Source organism: Sciurus vulgaris, assembly GCF_902686455.1.
Source record: "Sciurus vulgaris genome assembly, chromosome: 8".
In the NCBI taxonomy this organism is placed as follows: domain Eukaryota; kingdom Metazoa; phylum Chordata; class Mammalia; order Rodentia; family Sciuridae; genus Sciurus; species Sciurus vulgaris.
In genome coordinates this window covers 53,336,818-53,357,206 of record NC_136468.1, presented here as the reverse complement: position 1 = coordinate 53,357,206, position 20,389 = coordinate 53,336,818, and the positions used below count along the sequence as shown (strand labels likewise).

The following is a 20,389-nucleotide window of genomic DNA, read 5'->3' as shown; positions in this document are numbered from 1 at the left end:
AAACAGCTTTTAAGTTGATCCTTAAATATTATCTATTTCATTTTTGTCTCTCCCCTTGTTTTCCTTTACATATCACTGGATCTCCTTTGACTCTATTACAATCCTGTCATCTTGTCTCTTACTCCTTTTAACTCTATACTTCCATTTTTTTTTTATTTTTTTATTCCTCTTACCATGTGTTGCTTAAAGGATTCCACATCCCTAAGGGTTTTTTCTACATTTTACATTGTTTATTAAACAATAAACTGGCTATTTTCTTTCCTTCCTTCTTTATCCAGAGTACAACAAGAACAATACCTTCTTCCTAATTAGTAAATCAATTATTTCAGCTTCACCTACCAAAAATATTCATTTGCCATACTAGTTTCCAGTCACCTTCATTTTATAGTAAGTAAAATAGTTTGTGACATTTCTATTTTTCCATTAATCAGGATGTTGATTTTTGTGACAAGTTATATATTCTTTTAACTATTAAAAAATATTATAAATTTTCTTGGATGTTTTATCACCATTTATTTTAGTCTTTACTTTTAAATCATGTGAAAGTATTTAGTATCACAGATAAACTTTAAAAATAAATTTCTCAAGATAATAATATAACTTTAAGATTTGGTTGAGCATTGCATGAAATTCACAAGTATATAAAAGGCTGATGTTCATGCAACATTGAGTCATCTCATATATGATCAAGTATGTATTCTCTTATATTCACTCTCTTCATCACCCATCATTATCACAAGAATGTAAACCCTTTGAGGACAAGAAGTAAGCGCATGGAATAAAAACTTCCCATTGTAGAGATTTAAAAGATATGTTCTGGAATGAACAAATTAATTAGTGGTCAAGTTTGGGTTTGGGAAGTATCACACAGGTGTGATATACAGACCAGGAGGACATGATAGAGTTGGCTGTTGAAGTAACACAGACAAGAGAAGATCATTTAGGATATTTTGAGATCATAACGGTAAGATTCAAAGTTAATAATTTTAGAGGCATATAGGAAATAGAGTCAGCAGAGTTTGTGAATTAGGGTTTTCTATTTAACTTCAATGATAGGTAGAATTTAGGAACTGAACTTCCTATCTCTCTTTTCCCCAGTGAATATAAACCAAGGAAAATAGGCATTTAAACTTCAGGTCTAAAAACATTGGACTTATATTTTAAGAAACTAAAATTAGGTTTGACTGACCCCTGTCACCTGGGCATTAAAGTATTTTTCAATCACTTGGGAGTTTCCCAGGTGAATTACTTACTCTTTTTTTCTTTCACTCACCCACAACAGAAGGTTGCCAGTTGGCATAACTCACTTATCACCTAGAATAATTAAGAAATGTCTTCTCTATAATGTATTTTTTTAAAAGCCCTATATATTATCACAGAATGAAGAAAAACAGTACTATGAAAGAGGAAAAAACATGATAAATAAATAGAAAATTTAACAACTCAAGCTAAGCAACAGAGAATAATTTAAAAATTAAATATTAAAAGTACTAAAAGTATTAGGAAACAAAGCTTAAGCTGATGATAAAATTGCATGTGAGGGGCCCTGGATTCAATCCCCAGGACTGCCAAAGGAGGGGAAAAATGAAATTTCTTAGGTCGTCTAAGATCCATCTAATAAGAGTTCTGTAAGAAGAAACAAGGAGAAGGTGGGGCAATTGTCAGGGGAATAAGAGAAGAGATTTTTCTCAGAAGTGAAGAATAACATGAATCTTTTAATTAAAAGTACTACCTAGTACTAAGGAGAATGTATGAAAAAAGAAAAAAGAAAAACACACACAAGTAGGTGTTCTGTCATGAAATGTGAGGTTACTCAAGAAGACAGTAAAAGCTTCTGGAGAAGAGGAAGGATAGAGAGGTGACAAGAGAAGATTAAAATTGAGTATACTAGCAGCCTTCTTCCCAACTTTATTGGATGCTATAACATTAGAATTCTGTGGAAAATAATTTTGATCATACAATTAGGTAGTCAGTGTTTAACCAAGCTAAGAATGATATGTGACCATGAAATAAAGACATTTTTAGACCTAAAAGAAATAAAAAAGTTTTTCTTCCAATCACTCTTTCTTAGTATATTACTCAAATGAGTACTCCAACATAATAAAAGGGAATATGAGGGGGGAAAAAAAGACATAGGATACCAGAAAAAATTGTGCAAATATAGCAGCATTTTGAAAAATATATCAGGATTACAGTTGTTTAGCACACCTAGAAAACACTGTTTGAACTTATACAAAGAATGTCTTCAAAAAAAAATTAAAATAAATAGAAACATTCTATCAAATTCAAATTTTACTTTCTTTACGAAATAAATGTTTGGACGTCATAAATATTACTTTCTCCAATACTTAATAAGCAAACCACAAAACTGTGTGAATTCATTTTTTTCTGGTACAGACTCCTAGCACAGGATCAGAACTCTTATAAATCAGTTAGGCACAGAAAGTGTCTGAACTGTTTTTACATTTCTACATTTCTGCATATTCTTTCTGGTCTCCTGTTTCCAATACTATTTTTTTCTGTAATCTAGAGAGAAGGGAAGTTGTATCCCACTTCTGATTTCAGTTTCAGCCCTGTACCATATATAGCTCAGAATAGACACTTAGTAGCACAAACTTTGCTTTCTCAAGCTCCTTTGAGCTCTCTGCTCAACCATTTCTCAAGCCCTAATCCACATAGTTTCAAATGTCAGAGGTTATTTCTCAGGCAAGAGGATAAAGGAAAAGACATAGTATGAATAAAAACAAAACAGAACTTTGAAATCTGATAAGCGAAGTCCTGAAAAACACTAAACATTTCTGCTTACACATTATTGACAAGAATTAAGTTATATGCTCATACCTGCATGGAAAGGAGCCTAGAAAATGTAAACTTTAGTCTAAGCAGTTATGTGCCTACCAAAAATAGTGATGAGAATAAAATAGAATAGATAGTAAAATGACCAGGCAGTCAGAATAATGGATCTCATTCAACCACACCTGAGGGCTAACCATTAGACACATTAATGAGCATCATCACAGCCTATTTCAAATAGGAAATAGCAGCATTTTGAAAAATATATCAGGATACCTTTAAGGCTAAAAATCCTTGAGGCTCACCATGGGAACACCTCCAGCCAACTCCTTTGTCCCAGAGGTGAGCCCAGATGGAAGTTTTAGGAAGGAAGGTGGGGATGAACCCAGATGATAGTCTTGATTCTTTCCAGTGCCTATTTTACATATATTTTGCTCCATGCTCTACCCAGAACGGTATATAAACTCCTAAACTGGAACATAAAAATGTTTTTTTTTTTTTTTTTTTTTTTTTGTTACCAGGCCCCCTCCCACATGGTAAGAGTTCTATCTCTTCCCACTTAAATAAATACTGCTCCATTTATTCTTCCCTTCTGATTGTCTGTGGATTTTATTCTTCAAAATTTGTGAGACAAGAACTCAGAGGAAATTGGCAAAGCAGAGAATCTAGTCTTACCTCAAAACTCTGCTTTCAATAGGAGTTTCTGTACCTTAGAATAGAAGGAGTATATTGCAGGACAAGCCAGCATTCTGATCACAGAACAGATTTGGGTTACATTTCTAACCCTTTAATTTGCCAAGGAAAAGAAATATACTTTTGATATCAGCGATGATGAGTTCTGTTTCTCCAGATGGGAAGATTGAACACCCAAGAAATGTGGAGGACAGCTTAGAAAAAAAGTTTTATTTAAAGGATAGAACACAGATAGACTTTTCCTGGGAGGAAGAAGGGGATCCCAGAGGTGGTATCCAAAGAAGTGAGGGTGTCCTACCCCTTTTACACATTTTAGAATTCCTTTGTTCTCATGCCCTCTTTCTCCCCTTGCCTTGTATCTTTCCTCTCCCCATCCTGCCTATGTGGCCAAAAGGTCAGCCAAAAAGTGAAGTTGGAGTGATCCAAGAGCAGGAACAAAGGCACCCAGGGGTCTGGTCAGGAAGGGACTAGCCCAGGAGGCATTAATGAACAGCTCCTACAATCCCTGTAGGGAGGAACAATTCCTGGGGCAGGTTACCTTAGCAACAGTTTGGAGGAGCAGGGGGAAGGGCTTTGGAGATATCAGCAGTGGATTTCCTTTCCATTCCAAACAGCCCTCATCTTCCCAACTGAACCCAATTTATTTATTGTCTTCCCTGACTGTCTTTTTGCTCCCCAGCTTCACTATGAAAATAACAAATATGTAAGAACCCAGGAAACCAAGCCGGACACGGGGATTGACATAAGAAGGTTTATTAAGCAGAGTGTCTCCCTGCAGGGTAAGAGAGAAAATGAGAGGAAAAGAGAAAGGGTGCGCATAAGAGAGAGTGGGAAAAGCGAGGAGGAGAGGGAAAGAAAGTGAGTAGGAGAGAGAGAGCATGAGAAAAGATGGTGGGGGTGCTATCCTTAAGCAGTTGAATTCCGCTGGGCTAACAGGGGACCAATAACAGAGAAGGATACTTGCAAGCTGACTGATAAACCAATGGCTAGCTAGGATGTCCACAGACTCACAAGTACTTGGGAGGTGGGGAAAATGGCTGCAGCGGAAAGGGCAGGGGAGCAGCTTTATACATTACATTACAAAATATATATATGTTTATATAACATGTATATATGTGTATGTGTGTGTGTGTGTACACACACACAGGTAAAAGAAATTTCAAGAAGAAATTGGAAAAATATACTCAATCTAGTTGAGTATATTCAATAGTTGGAGATAATCATTCAAATAAAATAAATCCATATATTTTTAAATAATTAGAATATCTTAAGACATTTGTGAATTGTGATAAGCCATATGAGAATAAATGTGGTTTGAAAAATATTATCATTCCATATTTCCCTTTGCCCTATGATAGAAGTTGAGCTCAAGAGAACTGCATCTTCAGAAGAACTAAATGCAGCTAATGAAGATACGGACAACATGATTAACATGAGTAGTGGTGTTGAGTCTGGGAAATATTTGCCCACCTCTCCACCAAGAGGCTAAGGAATGTTGGAGGACTTGTGTGGGATGAGAGCAGGAAAGGACTGGCAAAGGAGAAAACAACTTTGGAAATCCATCCTGCAGCTACAGTTATACTTTTGCATTACTTTTCCCTGAATTGTAACAGAGTTAAAAAAAAAAAAAAATACACTAGGAATCTGAGAAGATAGGGTATAATTCCTAGATATCATTCTTGCAAAAGACAGACAATTTTTGCAAGAAATACTAGAAAAGCAATTACACTGCCAGCATGGAGTAACAGGAGTCATTTTGTAAATCCATTTGCACCCGCCTTACTCTCCTCAGGGACTCACAGAGGGCAGAAAATATTTCTTCCTCTCTTATTTTCAAGGTGGTCTATATGATGATGAGTAGGAACTGAGCAGGATCAAGCTTACTTATCATCCCATTATACAATTGGAAAAATGTGGACAGCAGGAATATTAAAAATCCTATCTGCATTTACAATCTAATTTCCTATGAATAATCTTCCAGATTTGGCTGAAGAGTCGAGCGCAACGAACATCACATCTGGTGGACGCAGTACATCAAGTTCCCACCCCCCTCACACAGGCTTTACTGCCAAACACCAGAGCTTCCTGCAGCAGGAGCAATGGAAAGAACCACATTCCATTGTTTTATAAACTCATTGTGCAGGAAAATGACAATTAATCCGGTTCTAGTCTCATCATCTGTGATGGCACAGAGCAGGTGATTCAAAGATAATGGCACCTTTGAAATAGATTTTATGGTTATGCAGAAATTATAATTTTTTATAGAAAATTACATTATGCTACCAGGTCAATTTTTTTTCCTCTTGGATAATAGTATTTTTCATCCCTTCTATTCTAACTGGAAAGTCAATGCAGTGTAAATAACCGTATAGCATTTACTTATTATTATCATCAAGTCCACAGAAGCAAAGATGATTAGGAACAATTTTGTCGTTTTCAAGTTAAAATGGTACAAGGGTATTTTAGTGTCAAAGAAACAAAAAACATATGCAAAAACAGCTATTTTGAATTTACAACTTTTTGTGTATTCTACAAAAGACTACTTAGGGCATAGTCAATATAGCTTACTATAGCTATTATAGATGATTTATCTAACTTAATAATGGGAGTATATTTTAAAGTAGTCAAAGCTTCCTGATTGTATTATAAGATGCCTCCTTTCTCTCCACTCTAGAATTTTTTTTTTCATTTTTGAGATAATTTCCTATTTACCAAAAATAGTTGCAAAAATAACATGATGGAATTTGTTTCAATGGTTAAACTTGGTTTCATGTCTCAGTATGTTTTATTAGTGTGAATAGAAATATTCAAATATTATAGTCAAGCAAGATTTTTCCGGACTATGTAAAGGGGCCTTGTCACAGAGTGACATGAGGGGTGGGAATAGGAGAGGACTATTAGCACTTAAAAAAATATGACCAACTGCTGCACATACAATGACATTATATTTCCCTCCAGAAAGTAAAAAGAAAATGAAAGAACATCCCTTCTAAAAAGTTTTGCATTGATTTGGTGAGACTAGTTCAGAATGCACTAAATCAATATCATGACCCACAACCATTTTACTACAATTGTTTGGGGAAATTATCACAAGGTTGTTATGAAATTCTTATTATCCCTGAGACAATTATAAATACTAATCAACCATGGGGGTAATAAGACATAAATGTTGACTAGATTTTCCTGATAGAAACAACACATCTTTACAGTATTTGTGTTAATTTCTGGGCTATGGTAATTATTTTCTGCAATTAGTTATTTCTACTTGCTGATCATCTTTTATTGAATGAGCCTAGAATTATTTATTTGAGAATTCTATTTATTTATAAAACAAACTAAACAGAATATCTTGCAATTTTAGCATTCTATTTGGAGAAAGGGATATTTTGTTAAGTGAGTTTTCCTTAAAGAAAAGCAAAAAGTTAAAAACAAATATACTATATGTTATGACCACAGTAGAGGTTTTATTGACCACAGAATATATTTCAATCCATAGGAAGCCTCTCATATATGCAAAAATAATCCATCTGAGACAGTCTCCTAAGTGGATACAAAAATCAGTAGTTCATGAATATGTGCCAGACTAAAAGAAGAGGATGTTTAAAAACAAAGATTCCCGGGCACCACCTTGGTTTTGGGGAATCAACATTATTTTTTTTAAGTTAATGCCCATAGAATACAAACTTGCACAAAGGAAAAGAATTTTCCTGGGTATCTATCTGTCCCATCACATCTTCAGGTCCTTTGAAAGGAAAGGTCAGGGAGCTGATTTACCTTATCTCGAGGATAAGAGTAGAGAGAAGAGTCAGGAAACTTATGTCATCTCTGAGAACAGTGTTCCTGATTTACTTGGATAATATCCTATTATACTCTTCCATCTTATTAGCTCAGCCTTTGGCATTGACCCTATTTGCCATTATGGAAATATTGCCCCTTGGACAATTCTAAGAAATAGACATTTTAAGACTCAAATGTGGGAGTTCTGCCCCACAACCTGTCTGATGTCCCACGTTGCCAAAGTTAAAGTGAATGTCGTAACAAGCAAGATGCCCTCACAGAGAAGACCATAAAACATCAGATCTATAAGTCTGTCTCACTTTGTTCAAGAAAAGGGATCACACTGTACTCATTTGTACCCATTGAGGGTGACTGAATAAACATCTTACTTCAAGGCACCTCAGTGGGATAAAGTACCTTGGGAAACACTGACAAAAAATATAACATAAAAGCTATGAATAATCGATTTATCCCATTTTCCAAGGAAAGAGATTTATAAAAAGGATATCCTTATTCTAAGAGTTTGTTTTTTTTTTTTTAAATTAAAGTTAGGGAGTGATATTGGCCAAATTATATGATCATATTGTGTGCATATACTAACATGTAACAACAAATCCCATAATTTTGTACAACTCGAATGCACCAATAAAATTTTATGGGAAAAAAAAAAAGCTAAGGACACTGGGAAGGACCAAGTGTTTTAGGGTCTTCAAAGAGGTAGATAATAAACCAAGCATTGCTCTCTAAGCACACAGAACACAAGCAAAACCCAGAAACCCAGCCTATCTACATTTCATCTCTTAACTATTTCACTTGCTATAGGTAGCTACTGGCTTCCAGCTGTACTAGACGTTTATAGCTGAATTGGTGCTATGGCCAGGGTGCCATGTACAGTCCTGTATTACTGAACTTAATAAACAACAAATTGGATCAAGTCAAAGACTTTCTCAAAGTTTCAAGTGATTCAGATTGGAAGGACACCAAAGATATTGGTTTACTTTCTTTTTTTTTTTTTTTTTCCTGTTCTGTTCCTTTGAAAGGACACTAAAGTTTATTCAACCTGTTGGAAAAGATTAAGTCCAAAGTCAATAGATATCTTTTATTGCATCACTGAATATCAAATTGACTCTCCAGGACTGTTGTTTCTGTGGCTGGATAACTCTTAGATCTTATTCATCAGCCTGCTGAACTGTTCCTTTTTCAGAAACATAAATATCATCCAAAAATTTTCTGAAATCTTTGTTTTTCACTGTTGTGGCTTGCTGAATTAAAGCAGCTGAATTTGAAACAAGTTCAATATCATTTCCTTCAAGGATTAATTCATCTTTCTGAGCTTGAGACACTGAGCAAGCAACACCTGTCCTCATACGAACCCTGCGGATATATTTTTCACCAAGAAATTTCGGATTTCAACAAGAGACCCATTCTCCTGAATAACAACATTGATGGGGAAGTGAGCGTACACAGACCTCATCTTGTAAGGAAAGCCCAGTGTAACACCCTTGATCATGTTCTGTACATGACTACAGATCATGCGAACAGTGGCCAATTCCTTCCTATTTCCCCACCATTTGTCAACCCGAAGCCTCTTCTTTTTCTTTCCAAGGAGGCTGAGTTCTACATTGATATGATTGAAATCCCTCCGGAGGGTTCCTCTTGGGCCCTTCACAATAACTGTGCATCCCTTCAGAGTAATGTCGACATTTTCTGGTATGTCGACAGTCTGATTGCTGAGAATGGTCTTCATTCTCGCAGTAGATGTGGCAAAGAGCTGGTTTACTTTCAGTATTTAAAAAGATCAGACTGGCTTAAGATGCTGAGTTGAATATATCAAGATAAATGTACTAGAGTCACTTAAAAGGCCCTGTGTCAATAGAAAACAAACATCAGGCAATTCGTCAGAGAGGTGTGGGCTAGCTACTCCAACTAAATGATAAAAAGGAACATTTAAAGCAACAATATACCAAGCCTTAGTCAAAAGTTTGATGTGGTCGACCAAAATATTTAATGTAATCTCAAGGCTATACTGTACTATTTCCTCCTCAGGCATCAACAGAAGAAAATTCTCATAGCTGTAACCAAGATAAGTGACAAATTGCCGGGAATTGTCAGTACAGATGTCAGTGAGTATTTGGTGCCTCCAAGGAACATCTGTGGCATGGCTGTAACATTTGGTACTAGAGCAGAATCAAAAAATACTAGGACAAAGGCCCAGGACAGACTATAGGGGGTGGGCTGCAAAAAGACACCAAGAGACCCGTGAAAAAGAGAGATCCTCCTATGAAGTCTCCCAGAACTGTTGGGGCAAAAACCAAGAGATGTCAAAATGCAACACATAGATATCATCAAAGCTTTTAGCAGCCACAATCTTCTGAGGTCCTGTGGTAATAATCAATCTGACTCGTAGGCTGCTAGAAGTATCCCTTCTCAAGTCCCTGTCAAAGAGTTAAACTTTAATCAAGATCACATAGGCTATTTATTTCATGTCACAATCCCCAGTCCTTTGTGGTTTAGCTCCCTCCCATTATTCTAATAACACATATTCTATAACAAGTAAAGTGATTATTTCTAAGACTGAAGGAGGTGGAAGACTTTTCACCCACTGTGGAGGTAAGTGTTCCCCATTTCCTGTGGCTATTTCAGGGATCCCTGATATGTACTAGAAAATCAGAAGTATAATTAAAACAATAATAATTAATTTTAAAAATAAAAATAAGTTTAAAATACCCATAAGGATGAATAAGAGCCTGACCTTTGGGCACCAGAGTTATATCCAAGAGCCATGGAATCTTCTATAATCTCATAGGAGCTAAACATCTTCCATGAAATGAAAGGGTCTAGAGAGCATAAATCCATACCCATGGTTTAAAGAAGGGCAGAGAGGTACATAGCATTCAATGTATGGAAAATACAGTTGACCAAGCTATTTCAGTGCCCTGAATAAGCTGTGCTTTCTCATCTACTGGCCACCAAACATGCTGTTTACTCTTTTCAACTCATTCCTGTTTATACAGGAAGATTCAGCTCAGTCATCACTTTCCAAGGAAAGACTTCTGTGGTGGCAATCCAGACACTTTCAACACTGCCTGTCAGAGTTTAATACTGCTTTTATGTTGCTCCCCAGGGGCCCTCAGGTCCCTCCTGGCCTAGCATGTATCCTTCAGCATCAATTGTCTGTTTATATGTCTTTATCTTCCCCCAATCTATAGGTTATCTGATTATAGGGACTGTGCCTGTCCTGCTAGTAATTACTTCTCAGCACCTGATGCATGGCTGGGACTGAGGAAGTAATGCATGAACAGATCAGAAAATTGATTTTTTTTTCACACTCTAGATTGAAGATACAGCCTTTATAGAGAAAGGAAACTCCAAAATGGCACAGTTCTCTTAATATAATTTATAAGGGGTACTTGGGAAAGAAATTACAAAATGATCTATCATTTTCTTATCACGAATCCATTTTTATTCCTTGCTAATTTCTCCATAATTTATTATAATGAGTTAGCTGCTGCCTTTGAACAGACACACTGACTGTAAGTGAAAAAATTTAACTCCCACCTCTCTTATTTGCTTGCAAAGAAGGACAAATTATTTTTGGCAAGGAATTTAAGGCAAGTGATTCATTATAGACAGTTGCCAGTCATAGTTACCAGATCAATGATCATATCAAGTCATCAACAAAATATTTGATTCAACCCTTGTCTCAAGTTGCTAATGTATTTGTATCTCTATATTTGTAATATAACCCTTCTAAAATTGGCTTGCCCTTCTTTACGGGAAAATTCGGGAAAAAGGGGAAGACATTAACATTTAAGTTATGAGGAAAAGAAGATTCTTTATGCTAATTATGGCTCTCCTGTTCAGAAGCAGCCCTGAGTAATACATTCATTATAAACCAGCAGCATTAAGTCTTTTTAGTCACTTTATAATACTGACAGAATTATTAGTTAAAATTAGACTTCTCGTTTTCATATCAGGGGAGACATCAACATTAGATTCTATATTAAACATAAAAGTTATTCATACATTCTGGAACAGTAGAAAGCTTTTTAAATGGGTTTAAGGTGATGGATGCAGGACTGTCTGAACATTTATTTAATAGAAATTATGATTATCAACCAAATTATACTTGGAAAGGCAATCATTTCATCACTGCAATGCAGAAATACATCTTCTAGTCTACAAAATAATACTACGTATAAAAAAAGTATTTTACAGTACTTTTTATAGTTCTACAGAGTACCACATTACTACTTGTCAACTGGAAACTACATCATAATTCAACCTGCTGCAACTATAAAACTATGTCTTGACTTGATTAAACAAAAGACACTGCAAGCATTTGTACCATACATTTATGTGTGTATATAACACCACTAGGGATGAAAATAATTTGTTTAGCATCAAAATACACAATGAGAAGAAATTCGAACATCTAATGAGAAATCAAAATAGATCCTGCCTTAAATTTTCTATTCCACTTGGTGTAGTTTTCCTAAAGAACATTTGTCTACAGATGCATCAATAAATTTATGGAAGAGAGGCGATTTTATTTTCAAAATCTAGGATAGCAAAGGGCTAAAGGAAAGAATAATACTATCCTAAAACTGCTTCTCTCTATCAGATTATGATGTTAACAGAAAATGATCAGATGTGTCCCTTCTACTCCTCGGGAGCCACAGGAACTTATGGTTGTCACAAGTCCCACTGGTCACCCAGCCCAGGGCTGAGAGGTCACCATCTCATTGCATATGTTACTCATTGATGGCACATGGATTGGAAAGCTCTGGTTTAGGAAATGGAGGAATCCAGAACTGAAAGAGGAATGGACCAAATTTTGTCATGTGCAGTAATGAATACATCACAATGAATCCCACTATTACACATAATTAAAATATACCAATACAAATTAATTAAAAATAAATAGAAGATTTTATAAAAAGGATAGATCCAGGAGAATTTCCCAGATCTGAATTATAGAAAATCCAAATATTTGGAAGACAAACATGATTAAAGAAGCAAAGTCTGAACTTCCAGGAGGCAGGAAGCTTATTATTACAAGGAAGGTTTTGTCACATGAATGCCTAGTTCAAAACACAATTCTGTAGTTTAGTTATTGTGAATTCAGCTGCTATAAATATTGATGCGGTTGCATCACCAGAGTATGCTGATTTTTAAGTCCTTTGAGTGGGATAGCTGGGTCAAATGGTAGTTCTATTCCAAGTTTTCTGAGGACCCTCCATACTGCTTTCCAAAGAGGTTGCACCAATCTCCAGTTCTACCAGCAATGTATGAGTTTACCTTTTTCCACACATTCTCACCAACATTTATTGTGAAAAGGAGGGGAGTGGGTATTGGGGTAGGAAGGATAGTAGAGTGAAACAGACATTATTACCTCATGAACCTATATGATTGCATGACCGATGTGCTCCTACAATATGTATAATCAGAAAAATGAAAAATTATACTCCATTTAAGTATGATTTATCAAAATGCATTCTACTATCATGCATAACTAATTAGAACAAATAAAAAAATTATTAAGAAAACACAATTCTACCACTTCTCAGTCAAGTAAATAGAAGGAAGTAGCTTCATTCCTCTGTGACTGAGTTTCTTATTTTATGCAGTTGTGATAGTAAGAGTTCCCACCTCATAACATTGCTCAAAGGGTTGAATGCTCTAATATATGGAAAACACAAAGAGGAGTATTCAGTAAATATTAGTTCTTAATCATAGGATATATGAACACATTGGAATAAATTTTTATGTTATCACAATCCCAAAATTTAGAAAAGTTGCAAGAAAATAAAAATAAAGTTTATTATCCTGGACCATTTGAGAATAAATTGCCACCCTGATGTCCCATTATCCTGAATACTAAGCATATCCTCTAGTGTATTCTTAAATATTTAATTTTTAAATATCTTTAGTGTATTTTCTTGAAGATAATAATAATCCTCTATATAACTATAATACAATCATCAAAATCAGAAAATTAGCAATGATATGCACTACCATTTGAACCTCCAACCTAGTTCAAACATCTACATTGTTTCAATAATGTCTTTTATAGTCAAAGGACTTAGTTCAGAAAGATGTATTTGTATTCATTGTCTTTTAATTTGAAAGAGCTCTTCTGCCTTTTATTATCTTCATAACCTTGACACATTTTATATTGCAGTCCAATTATTTTATAAAATCTCCCTCTAATTTGGTTTTGTGTGATTTATTTTCACAATTAGATTCTGATTTTGAACCTTTGGCATCCTATAAGTTTTATATACTTTGATTTGTTTTATTAGTGGTGTGATAACTGAATATTTTTATAGGAGGTGTCTACCAGGCTTCTTCACTAAAAAGTTATCTTTATCACTTTGTAGTTAGTAAATATTTGGGGGAACATTACCATGAACTAATGTAAATATCTCATTCATAATCAAAATTTCAATGTATTCATTTATTTATTTTATTCTATAGATTATAACTATCTCCCACCATTATGCATTTTGATACTTAAGCTGATAATTTGGAGGCCACATAACATGCCCAATCACTGATTATTTTCTTGTTTTCTGGCACAAGATGTTCCAGGCTTATTTTGTGTATTTTCCAGCTTCAGTCCATGAATCAGCCATTTCTCCAAAACACAACAGTTTCATTTTACTATCTAGAATCCAATATGTGAACACTAAATATGCTCATTGGTATGGGAATGTCTTTGCTCCCAGGCCCTCCTAGTGGACAAAGCAAAGCAAAACAATTATACATGCATGCACATGCACATGCCAACAACAATCTATATTGAAACTATCATGTTGCACAATACCTTCAGTTCCAATCTGGCATATTAAGATCCATTCTAATCTTTTCTTTTTCAATAATTTTATGCTCTTTCCTGATAGTGAGAAAAACCAACAGCAGGAAAAAAAAATTTTTTTTAAAGAAAATACATTTTAAAAGAGAGAAATGTGAGGAACAGATTCCTTTTGATATGCCAAAATTGAAGAATATGAAAAAGGGAAAGAAATACTAGAGACTTCCCCAAACCTGATGAAGGACAGAGTACTCAAGTTGTGAAAGCAATTAAGAATAGAAAGGAACTTGTTTCAGTTGATAAAGATTTTCTATCAGAAATATAAATATGGTGAAATATTCAAAACATTTTCCAAAAATTTAAAAATGGACTAGTACTTTACAACTTTTCTGAAAGTTTCGAACTTTATAACTGCTCTGGAAGTTCTAATCAATGTTATATAGCAATCCAGCAATGTTAAAGTTGAGTAAGGTAGAGTGGAGATGAGGTTCACTATCTGAGTGTTGTCAAAGGTTTGCAGGAAAACTGGGATCCCTGTGCTTTGCTGGGCAAGGCAGGGGGATTAAAATCACAGGCAGTGCCTGATGGCTACAAAACTAAAAAGTCATTTCTTGAAAAGGCTATAAACCAAGATTATAACTTGTAATATATTCTCTCCTCCTATTTGATAAATATACCTCCATAATCTCACAACCAAAAAACAAATGAAGCTCCTTTTTTTGCATTAATGAAAGTCATAAAAACATCAACAAATGACTAATTTTGTTTTTATTGCTCTTGTCTAATTAGTCTCCTAATAACCTACCAATATTTGAATCAATTATAAAATACAAAGAGGGTAATTTGTAAATTATTTGTAAAGTATTTTACATATATTTATTCCATAAAATATTCTTGAATTTATTTTAGTAATATTATTAAGTAAACTATGATATAATCCAGATTTTCACATATTTTTTGTTCTTTTGACAGTAATATCAAGTTAGCTTTCTGAAGTCCACATAGTTCTAGTTTTTTCATTCATGGTAATTTGTAGTCATTATCACTGATGAAGCAATGCAAACTGAAACCATCAACAGAATTGAACATGTTTACAGTATAAATACTAATAAATCTTATAGCTGGTATTCAAATAACATAATGGGTGACATATGACAAATTATCATTATTGCAGAAAGTATTATAAAATATCTTAATTTGGTTGTATAAGTCACTGTACTAGCATGATTTTCTTTTCTGGAGATTGTACCCTGGGCCCCACACATGCTAAGCATGTACTGTACCACTGAGCTACCCCACCATTACCCAGAATGTTTCTCAACATACTTTAAATCAATATCTACATCCATAAAACTGTTTTAAATTCTTCAGGATTTTCCATGGTACAACTGTCACACATGCCTGTAATCCCAACTACTCTGACTGCAGAGACAGGGGATTGTAAATTCAATGTCAGTTTATGCAACTTAGCAAGACCCTGTTTGAAAAAAAAATACATATTTTTAAAGGGCTATGGATGTAGTCACAAGTAAAATGCCTCTAGGTTCATTCCTTAGTACTCTAGGAAAAAAAAAGAGTTTTCAACACTAGATCATTATAAAAAAGACCAAAAACCAGTATAATGTATGGTTTATTCAAAGCTTTCTTTGAAAATACACTGTGATCTAGAACAATCAATCAGTGGAAATTAGTTTTAGATTTATTTGTTCACAAATATTTGTAGCCATTTACTGTGATTTTTTCAAATTATATATTTTTTCAAATGTTCCTTTTGTTGCATATGTCACAAACTTTCTATTAAATATTTCTCTAAATTGAAAATATTTGAATTTTTTAAAACATGAAATATCCACTCTCAGATGCTTGGTATGCATTTGCTAACATCTTTAGTAATAGGCAATAAGTCATAATCAAATGACTAAGAACAGAAAAAATACAAAATTATTTATTTTTCCATCAAGGATCATGGTTGGCATTCATCTGACAATTTGCTCTCTCACATAACTCTTTTGTTGCTTGTCATTTACAACTAAACTAAATTAAACACAATTGCGTAAACAGCGTTCAGTGGACTTTCTCATCATACAACCAAGAGATTTATCAAATCCGACTCATGATTCATTGAGACATTCAGTCTTTGGGCACAAAGATCAGATAAGATCTTCAACTTGTTTCAAATAAAATATTACTCCTAGCATGATTGTGGCAATGTCTCATTGTCGGGGTCTTTAGCCCCCTTGCTCTTCTCGACCAGCAACAAGGGAAGGGAGCACTCCCCAACAAGGCCAGACCGGGAAAGGTAGGGCAGACTAATGCAGGCATCCAGCCCTCTGGGCAGAGGACAAGAAGGGAGACCAGTCACACAGCTTTTATGGAGGGTGGGGGCTAGGCAGGAACCAATCAGCTTAAAGGTCAGCAAGGCATGGGAGGTTCAGGCAGGTGAGAGTCCCATAGGACTATATGGCAAGCACGAACTGGTTCGCAGAACTGTTGTTAACCAATCCCTGACGGTGGTCCGATTTATCATCATTAACTTTTGAAACCGCCTTTGAGGCCTTGATCTTGCTCACCCACCAGGAAGTAAGGAGTCAGCCTGAGTTAGTTAATGTGTCATTAGTCCCGACGTCTCATGAGAATACATTTATACTATGTTGTCAAATAAGCTATAAAAATTTTGCAAATATTTTGACCAAAATTCTAGCTTATACACTTTTTCTTTACCCATCAGGCTAGCATTGTTGTTATGAACGTAGTATCTTTTATTTTAAGTTGATGTTTAATATTTAAAATGGTTTTTGTAATTTTCATCTCAAGTTGAAACTTGAACTTTCTGTAACAGATGTATGATTAGTGAAATAGTCATTAATATTTTACTCCTTTGTTTTCTTGTCCTGTTAAGTCATAGTAAGTTAGTTGTTCAGCATGATTTTTGTTGCACACTGATTGAATGTATGCTTTATAAAAATTGTCTTTAATTTTGTCTCTCGCTTTATTTCTCATTAAATTTGCCATCTCATTTTGATTTCTTAATTCTAAATAGTTAACATGTGTTTTATCATGTTTGTTTTCTAGCCATCTAACATATTTATCACTTGTAGTTTTGTGTTTTGAAGTCATTTCTCTTATACCCATTTTTTATTTCTTTATGACACACAAAAAGAATCATCATTCTTGACTAAATATCAAACAAATACTAATCTTTTAGGAACATCACACCAATTTTCATTATCAATGTTCACTGGTCTTTGTTGAATGTTATCAATTATTTGGTTTTAACCTTTCCTTCACTATTTAGAAATAACTTTATTCCACATATCTTTCTGTACATATATACAGATGGAAGTATACACATGTATTTGGTAGAAGTAAGATTTTAATGAGAGCATATTCCAAATAAAGAATATTAAATTGCGATATATTTGAGTATAAGGAGTAAATTTGGATAGTAAGTTCTTTTTTAATAAATAAATTTAATTGTGTTAAATATACACAATACCTTAAATAAGTATACAATATGATGTTGTAAGATATATAGTAAAATGGTTACTATATAGTAGAACAAATTAACATACCCAGCATTATATAATTTTCTCTCCTATGACAAGAGTGGTTTTAATGTCCTCATTTAGCAAAAATATTAAACTTAATAAACAATTATTAATTACAGTCCTCATGTTGCCTATAAAATCTTTTGACTACTTTATACTATCTGTACCCTTTGATCATCTTCATTTCTTCCTGCCCACCTTGACCGTAAAAACTATTTATTCTCTGTCTTCATATATTTGATTTAAAAAAACTCCACATATAAGTGAAATCAAATAACAGTTTTCTTTTTGTGTCTGGTTAATTTCACTTAATATAAAGTCCTTCATGTCCGTCTATGTTGTGACACAGGGAAAAATCTGCTTTTTTACAAGTTGAATAATATCCGATTGTATTTGTAAACCACTTATCAGATAAGAGATTCATATTTAAGATTTATAAAGAACTCATATAACTTAATAGCAAAAAAAAAAAAAAACTATATGTAACCCAATTTAAAAATGAACAAGGGATTTGAATAGACCTTTCTCCAAAGGTCACATGAAAATAGCCAAAAGGTACATGCAAAGGTGCTCAGCTTCACTAATCATCACAGAAACACAAATCAAAACCACCTCACTATGAGATACCACCTCACACCTGTTACAAAAATGAAAAGAGCAAGTGTTGGGGGAAGAAAGAGAACCCTGGCACAATGGAAACAGTATGGATATTCCTAAAAATGTTTAAAATAGAACTATAATATGACCCATTCTATGGGATTCATAGAATCCCTATTCTATGAATATATCCAAAGGAAATGAAATTAGCACGTTGAAGAGATATCTATACTTCCATTTTCTTTGCAGCACTATTTGCAGTAGCTAAGAAAGGGAAATATCCTAAGTGTCCATTAACTCATGACTGGATAAAGAAAATGTACGTATGAACAACGGAATACTATTCAGACACAAACAGGAATGAAAGCATCAACGTGGGTAGAACTGGAGCTCATTATGTTAGGTGAAATAAGTCAAGCACAGAAAGGCAAGGATTGCATGATTCCACTCATCCATGGAATCTAAAATAGTTGATTTCTTAAAAGTTGAGATTTGGAGAAGGAATGGAAGAGGTTGATCAATAGGTACTAAGTTATAGTTAAGAGCAAGAAATTCTGGTGTGCTATTGTATAAGAGGGTGACTATAAATGACAATGATGCTCAGCACATGTCCAAAAAGAAGATTTTTGAAAGTTTTTATACAGAATTGACAAACATTTGAGGGATGTTATGTTTTGGATATGAGGTATCCCCCAAAAGCTACTGTGGTAATGTAGAAATATTCAGGGTAAAATGATTATATTAGGAAAGCTGTAATCTAAACCAGAAATGAATGTACTTGATAGATCAATAATTTGAAAGGACCACTGTATGGAGTAGTAACTACAGGCAGGTAGGACATGACTGAAGGAGTTTTGTCACCAGGGCAAGCCCTTGGGATTATATCTTTATATCTTGTCCAATTGCTGCCTTCCTCCTCCTCCTCCTCCTCCTCCTCCTCCTCCTCCTCCTCCTCTTCCTCTCCTCTCTCTCTCTCTCTCTCTCTCTCTCTCTCTCTCTCTCTCTCTCTCTCCCTCTTTCTCTCCCTTTTTTCTGGCTGCCATGACCTGAGGACCTTCATGTGCCATGCCGCTGTGCTATGATAATCTACCTTACCTCAAGTCCAGAGCAGTGGAGTGAACTGAGACCTCTGAAGGTATGTGTTAAAATACATTTTCAACCTCTAAGTTGTTCTTGTCTGGTTTTTTGGTCATGGTAATGAAAAGCTGAGTAACATGTTTAACCTGATTTAAACATTATACAATGTATATATGTATCCTAACATTGCATGGTATACTATTAATATGTATAATATTTGCCATTTTATGTATCACTTAAAATTAATTAAAAGGATAAATATTTTTGACTCAAATATATTTTGCTATAAATATTCTCATATTTTGAGAAAGATATGACAGTCATTTTCCAGGATCATCTTCCAGTAAACAAAGGAAATGCCTCATCTTCCTCCTATAATTTGACAATTTTGTGATCACATTTCTCTTATCTTCCCAATGGCTAGAGAGAATTGTACTATTGATTCCGATTTGAAAACTCAGTTGAATAATTCTTTATTCTCATGATTTATATCAGTAATTAAATTCTTTATTTAGTAAAATAGGTATAAATGGCAGCAATTTTTATCTTATCTGCATAAGTGGTAGGTTTGGATTTGATCAGGCTAAATTTTTTCTCACTTTCATTGTTTTGATCAGTAATTAATGTTCAATAAATCACAAATCTCTGTTGTTCTATCTGCAAATTTTATGTGGCTGTTACCAGTAAAAAATTCTCACTCTATTTTTCCTAGGTTTTAAAATAATACACAATGGCATATTGCTCAGACATAAAAAAGAGTGAAATATCCACAAGACATTAGCTAACTAAAAAATAATAATAATAAATAATAATTCATATAAAAAATAATGGATCAGTACCAGACACTGCTTCCTACAGGTGATGCATCCTCTTGTGCTCCATCCTCATCCCCTCTGGTTCCCAGCCCTATGGCTCTACCTCCCTGGTGTGTGGACTGACCCCTGTTGCCAATCCCTCCACCATCTGCACCCTCCATGGTGCCCAACACCAGATATTCTATCTTTCACACATATTGTAGCCCGTCAAGAGTACCTTATTCATTCTTTATGAAAGAATTAAAAATGAAATGCAATTTTATTCAGAGTAA

The 20,389-nt window shown here is 34.4% G+C and overlaps 1 pseudogene across 1 annotated transcript; it reads right to left on the bottom strand.

The window, feature by feature from the left end:
• Window positions 1–8,286: 8,286 nt before the first annotated feature.
• Window positions 8,287–9,031, bottom strand: LOC306667578 (large ribosomal subunit protein uL6-like; annotated as a pseudogene). Its single transcript has one exon. The product of its transcript is annotated as a large ribosomal subunit protein uL6-like (transcript).
• Window positions 9,032–20,389: the final 11,358 nt, after the last annotated feature.